This window comes from Notechis scutatus, chromosome 1 (assembly GCF_049901735.1).
Source record: "Notechis scutatus isolate UNSWTSFEM ecotype Mainland chromosome 1, rNotScu1.2, whole genome shotgun sequence".
Taxonomy (NCBI): Eukaryota; Metazoa; Chordata; class Lepidosauria; order Squamata; family Elapidae; genus Notechis; species Notechis scutatus.
Window position 1 is genome coordinate 135,395,422 of NC_142009.1, and position 6,299 is coordinate 135,401,720.

Sequence of the window (6,299 nt, forward strand, 5' to 3'; positions counted from 1 at the left end):
CCTTCCACCCTTGCTATAGATGTGAGCTATTTTTTACAAAGATGCATTTAGAAGCTCTATGAATTTTCCAACACTGGTGAAAGAGGAAGTAAAATAAGACTGAACACTGACTGTTTCCTTCTCTGTGCATGGAAATATTCTGGTTTAAATAAGAGCTTAATGTGCTAGGGAAGATATTTCACTTAAAAATCATACTGCAATCAAAAAGAGTCTCTTGGTAATTTATCTTTAAGCCTGTTCTAAGCAAAATTCTGAAAACATCTAAGCTTTTATAACAGTGCAGATACTGTATGCTTCACTATAGTGAGGTATCAAAAACTATAATGGGGTAAGATCATTTGGTTCTTATAAAACAACATTTGGACATCAGTTGTCACTTCCATATTGAATAATATATGTTCTGGACTGGAGTACTGCTGTGAAGGTCATGCTACATTTCACAGAGAACATGTTTACACTACAATGTGGTTATGCAACAACAGCAATTAGGAAAGTTTACGCTACAGTTTGTATAGTGGTTAAGATGTTGGCCTAGAAACCATGAAATCTAGGCCTCCATTAGGCATAGAAGCCCCTTGGTGACTTTGAGCCAATCATTCTCTCTTTCAGCCCAACCCATTTTAACAACATCATTGACAATGACAAAATCCCCTTCAGTCAATTGCAAAAGGCGGCTTACATCATGTGACAGTATCTTTAATATTATTAAACAACAACTGCCTACCCCAGGTCTTTGGAAGGACCCAATAGATATGGATAAAATCTATCGTTGTGGGGAAAATGGGAGGTGGCAGTTGAGTTGACCAATATGGATGAATATGGAAATGTATATAAAAGGCAGGATGAAAGTCTAGTACCAATAAAACCTAGCTAGCTGTTGCAAGAAGATTGCCCATCTGACTATAAACAGTGAAATGATAACAGCGGGATTGTTAAAATGCAACATTACAGCTAACTCTGCCTACAACCTGGAGTTCAATCCTGGAGGGGCTCAAGGTGACTCAGCCTTCCATCCTTCCAAGCTCAGTAAAATGAGGACCCAGATTTTTGGGAGCAATATGCTGACATTGTAAACCCAGAGAGTGATGCCACTATGGGGCGGTATATAAGTCTAAGTGCTATAGTGCTAGTGCTATAAATAATAAAGTAGCAACAATGGTGCATTGGAAGATCTGCAAAAAAACATTAGCCTGCCAGCAAGAACTGGTGGAATCACAAAATAGACAAAGTAATAGAAAATGAAGATGCTAAAATGCTCTAGGACTTTGGAATTCAAACAGACAAGCATCTATCTGCCAGACAACACCCCAGACTTAACAATTGTCAATAAGAAACACAGAGATGGCATTCAAGGAATTGAAGGGAGATTTCCTTACAGAGAAATTGGATACTAATGTATACAGACACCAAACAGAGCAACTGGTGTAGCGTTTTAAAATAAGGGCAGGACAAGTGATGGGAGAAAGATAGGAGTGTCCTTATCTCATACAACTATTTCTGACAAAATGGTGATAGAATGTGATAGAATTCCTGGGGTATTTTGATCTGAACCATAAAAAATAATGGGCTAGCAAATGTTTATATGATTTAGGGCCATTCCTCTTCGATTACAATATGCTGTCTGTGGCTGTAAATAGGAGCAAGAGATTTACACCAAACAGCAAGAAGAAAACATGCTGAAAGCCGCAAATTATCTATGGCCCAGTTGATTCCAAATGCATTTGGAGTGTTCAGGACAGAAAAATCAATATTTAAGATATTTCCCTTCTTGCCTTCTAAAATCTATGGATGGGGTTTATACGTAGATAGTGGAGTGAGATTTCGATTGGTTGATTTTCATCATGGCTGCTCTCTGCCTTTAAAAACTCTGGATAGCTCGACTGATTGGTTCTCCCCATCCTAGAAAACATATCAAACCCTACTTGTTTAGGAAGACCTTGAGCAATCCAGGTTGAAATGGCTTTTTAGTCACTTTGGTCTAGTAGTTAAGTCTAGAAACCAGGAGATTGTGAGTTCTAGTCCTGCCTTAGGCATGAAAACTGGCTGGGTGACTTTAGGCCCAGCCATTCTCTCTCAATCCAAACCCCCTCGCAGGGTTGTTGTGGGGAGGAAGGAATATTATGTACATTCTGTGTCTTGAGTTATTTATAATGTAATAAAGGCAGGATATAACTAGCTAAGTAATTAAGTAAAATATAATTCATGTGTTAGCCGTTGATTGTTTTAAAGTGCTATTTTACAGTTGTATTGAGTAGAGCTAAGTCAAAAATTTCTCAGAATTTTTTTCTGACAAGAATCCCCCCCTTTTTCTCTTCACCTGAGGAGGGGACGGAGAGATAGAAAGGGAGAGGGGGAGGGGGAGAAAGAAAGAAAGAAAGAGAGAGAGAGAGAGAGAAAGAAAGAGAGAGAGAGAGAGAGATTTTGCATCCTTTTTTGTTCATGGCAGCAACCATTTTCTTCCACACAGATTGTCTGGAACTAGACAACAGTCAGAAGATTGGGAAAGATATAAAATAATGGCTAAGCCACCCACACATTTTCTTCAGTTGTGGCAACTGGGTTAGCTTTAACATGCACAAGTTGATTATAACTATAACATCCAACCATAGTGGATGAGGGGCCTGTTTATGATGAGCCCCAAATTGACATATTTTTTTAGAACTCTTCTCTTTCATTCATGGATAGATAGATGATAGATGATAGATAGATAGATAGATAGATAGATAGATAGATAGATAGATAGATAGATAGATAGATAGATAGATAGATATAGATAGATAGATAGATAGATAGATGAGGGACAGGATGGGACTAGACTAGACTGACAGAGAAATAGAACCGCCCCCCTCAATTTCTGTGTGGAAGTCTTAGAGGCTATTTGCCTGCTCTAGAAAAAAAATGTGTGCTGAAAATACCTCTGTTATTTTAAAAAGATAAATTGTGCGACTAGGTCATAGCATCTTAAACCTGCAATATCTCTAGCTGGTCCCTTTCTATAAATAACAATAAATGAATGAACTGAGCATTGTCATGGTAACTCACAATGCAAAATGTGATTTCTGAAGGAAGAGACTGAGGAAAAAATCTCTCTGATCTTGCCTCCCCGCGCCCTGCAGCAACTTAGCACCATGTCAACCTTGTGTTAAGCTGCTGGTCCGGGTCTTCATAGGCTCCAACTGTCATGAGGGAAATTCAAGACAATTTTCCCCTTGAGCTGAGCAACTGGCAACGCCACTGACCTCAGGCCAGGAGGAGGGACTGATGCGCTAAGCCAAGATGCAGTTAGTTAACCTCCAGCCTCTTCACTTGCAGTGGGCCACACATTGTTCTCAGATGAGCCGCGATGCTGTGAAAAGGAGTGTCTCAATGGAGGAAAGATGCAGCGGTCACAAAATGCTATTTTCTTCCATACAGCCCTGGCAGCTGTTGACAACATTATACTTGCCTCAGCTAATTGTGGAAACAGCAACAGGCTGCCAAAAGGGGATTTTTTTTTTCAAAGCAAGCTCTCTGACATCTGTGAACAAAGTGGGTGGAAGAGGAACCCCACCACATGTATATATACAGATACACAATAGCTCTCTCTCTCCAAATAGGGGCTTTCTTGGCTGGAAAAAGTGCCCATGACAGGGAGGGCGATTTATCAATGGCATTTCAGAGCCAAGAACATAAAGGCTGGCCATGTGTCCCTTCCCTGATTCACTGAGTGTAGAAGGAGGAGGAGGGGCAGATGATAACAACAACTAATCTGACAGGGCTGCTGGAGTGAGCTTGTCCATTCAGCCATACCATTTTTAAAAAAAGTAGATCGCTATCCTGGTTCCCTCTACCCAGCTCAAGCAGCTATCACTTAAAAAGTGATTTACAGGTAATCCTTGCTTAGCAACTCCAATTGGGACCAGCAACTCTTTCCCTAGGTGTTGCAATTGCTAAATGGAAAAACCACATGACCGTGGTGGACTTAGGATGTTATTCAGTCATTAAGCAAGTCGCTAAGGTCCTTAAGGGAAACATCACCTGACTGAGACTTGGCATTTTACTTCTGCATTTACTCTGCTTGTTGCAAACCGGTTGGAAAGCCCACAAATGGCAATTGTGTGACTGTGGGATGCTGCGATGGTCGTAAATGCAAGGATCAGCCTAGTGCAGGGGTATCAAACTCATGGCCCATTGGCCAGATGTGTCATGCACTGGCCACCCTCACCCCCATTTTAGCAAAGGAGGTTGTGATACGTCACGTGACGACAATGACGACGCAAGTTTGACACCCCTGGTCTAGTGGTTAAAGAAACAGACTAGAAACTGGGAGATTATGAGTTCTAGTCCTGCCTTAAACAAGAAAGCAGACTGGGTGATCTTGGGTTGGTCACTCTCTCTCTCAACCCAATTCACCTCAAAGGGGTTGTTGTTGTGGAGAAAATGCACGTAGTCCTTGAACTTACAACAGTTCATTTAATGACCGTTTGAAATTACAATGGCAATGAAAGAAGTGAATTATGACCATTTTTCACACTTACGACCATTGCATCATCCCCATGGTCGTGTGATCAAAATTCAGACACTGGGCAATTGACTCATATTTATGATGGCTGCAGTGTCCTGGGGTCATGTGACCACCTTGTGCCATCTTCTGGCAAACAAAATCAATGGGGAAGCCAGATTCACTTAACAACTGTGTTACTAATTTAACAACTGCAGTGATTCACTTAGCAACTGTGGGAAGAAAGTTGTCACAGTTAAAATGGGGGTGGGGGAAATCTCTTAACTGTCTTGCTTAGCAACCAAAACTGTGCACACAATTGTGGCCGTAAGTCAAAGACTACTTGTAACAGATCATTATTATTTTTTGTTTTCAGTCTTTGTATAGTTGCAATGGGTAAACAACTTTTCTTCCAGTAGTCCTGCAACAGCTGGTTGCTCAGCCAACAGTCCTGAATCCTGTAATCCACTTGTCATCAGATGTCCAGGAAATAAAACAACTTAGCATGGTCCTTGATGACCCAGGCAACAACTGAGCCAATATGGGTTTCTATATATAATTTTACTTCACCATATTGTTTATGGGAGAGTTACTGTTTGTCTGGCTCCTCTAATGAGACCTGTCCAATATGGTTCAATCTGATCTTCTTCAGAGAATGCAACAAGCACCACAACCACATCAAGGGACTGCCTCACTGGAGGGATTATTAATATTATTAAGTTTGTTTTTATTATTCAAATTTCTGTGCAGATGAGACTATAAAGCATAACAAGGGGAAGGAAAAATGAAATGCTACTTCCTTTTGGCATAGCTAGAAGTAGTCTACATCAGCGATCCCAAACCTCTTTGGCACCAGGGACCGGTTTTGTGGAAGACAATTCTTCCATGGACTGTGTGTACGTGTGTGTGTTTCATCTGCAACCTAGATCCTGGGAACGCGCAGATTAAACTTCACCCTCTCACCTGCTGCTTGCATGGCCGGGTTCCTAACCTTGATAGCAATAGCACTTAGACTTATATATTGCTTCATAGTGCATTATAACCCTCTCTAAGTGGTTTACAGAGTCAGTCTATTGCCCCCAACAACCTGGGTCCCCATTTTACCCATTTTGGAAGGATGGAAGGCTGAGTCAACCTTGGGCAGGTCATGATCAAAGGAATCAAATTCCTGGCAGTGAGCAGAGTTAGCATGCAATACTACATTCTAACCTCTGTGCCACGTCTCTTACAGACCATAGATTGGTACTGGTCCATGGCTCATGGGTTGTGGACCCCAGATCTACATATCCTGGAGGAGGAAAAGAAAGTTTAAATGCTCTATGACATAACTTCAAATCTTCACAAGAACCAAAGTAACCTACAATTTCTCTTTTGCAGAAATCTGCCATAGGAAGGAGCCAGAACCTGTGATGGAAAGTGCCTAGTGATGCTGTTGATTGATCAGGAGAAGATTAATTTCTTTCCCATTGAAACCTGAAAACAAATCTGGCAATGCCCTGAGTTATTTTATCTGAAGGTCACATTGGGCCACATGACACAGAGTAAGTTTCAGAAATATAATGAGGTAATTACACCAGCATAGCAAAAGTATGCTTCTAATCTAAACTAGCTGACAATGTTGTGTAATGTGTAAAAACCAAGTGCCAAATGCATAGCTCATGCTCCATTCTCTTGGATACCCTGACAGTCTGCTTTAATTAAAGACTTATCTGTGAAAACACTTGCTTGGAACACTTTTTCACCTTCAAGGCATTTTCATTCTTACAGTCTGTTAATATACTACATACTGGTTTCTTAGAAAAGCAACTCTTTTTTAAAG

The 6,299-nt window shown here is 40.8% G+C and overlaps 1 long non-coding RNA gene across 1 annotated transcript in view; it reads left to right on the top strand.

The window, feature by feature from the left end:
* The window catches only part of LOC148133010 (uncharacterized), a 39,867-nt gene extending 33,708 nt beyond the window's left edge, over positions 1-6,159 (top strand). The window contains exon 4 of the long non-coding RNA XR_015745886.1: positions 5,858-6,159. This is a non-coding gene — a long non-coding RNA (uncharacterized LOC148133010). The remainder of the gene's footprint in view (positions 1-5,857) is intronic.
* Positions 6,160-6,299: the final 140 nt, after the last annotated feature.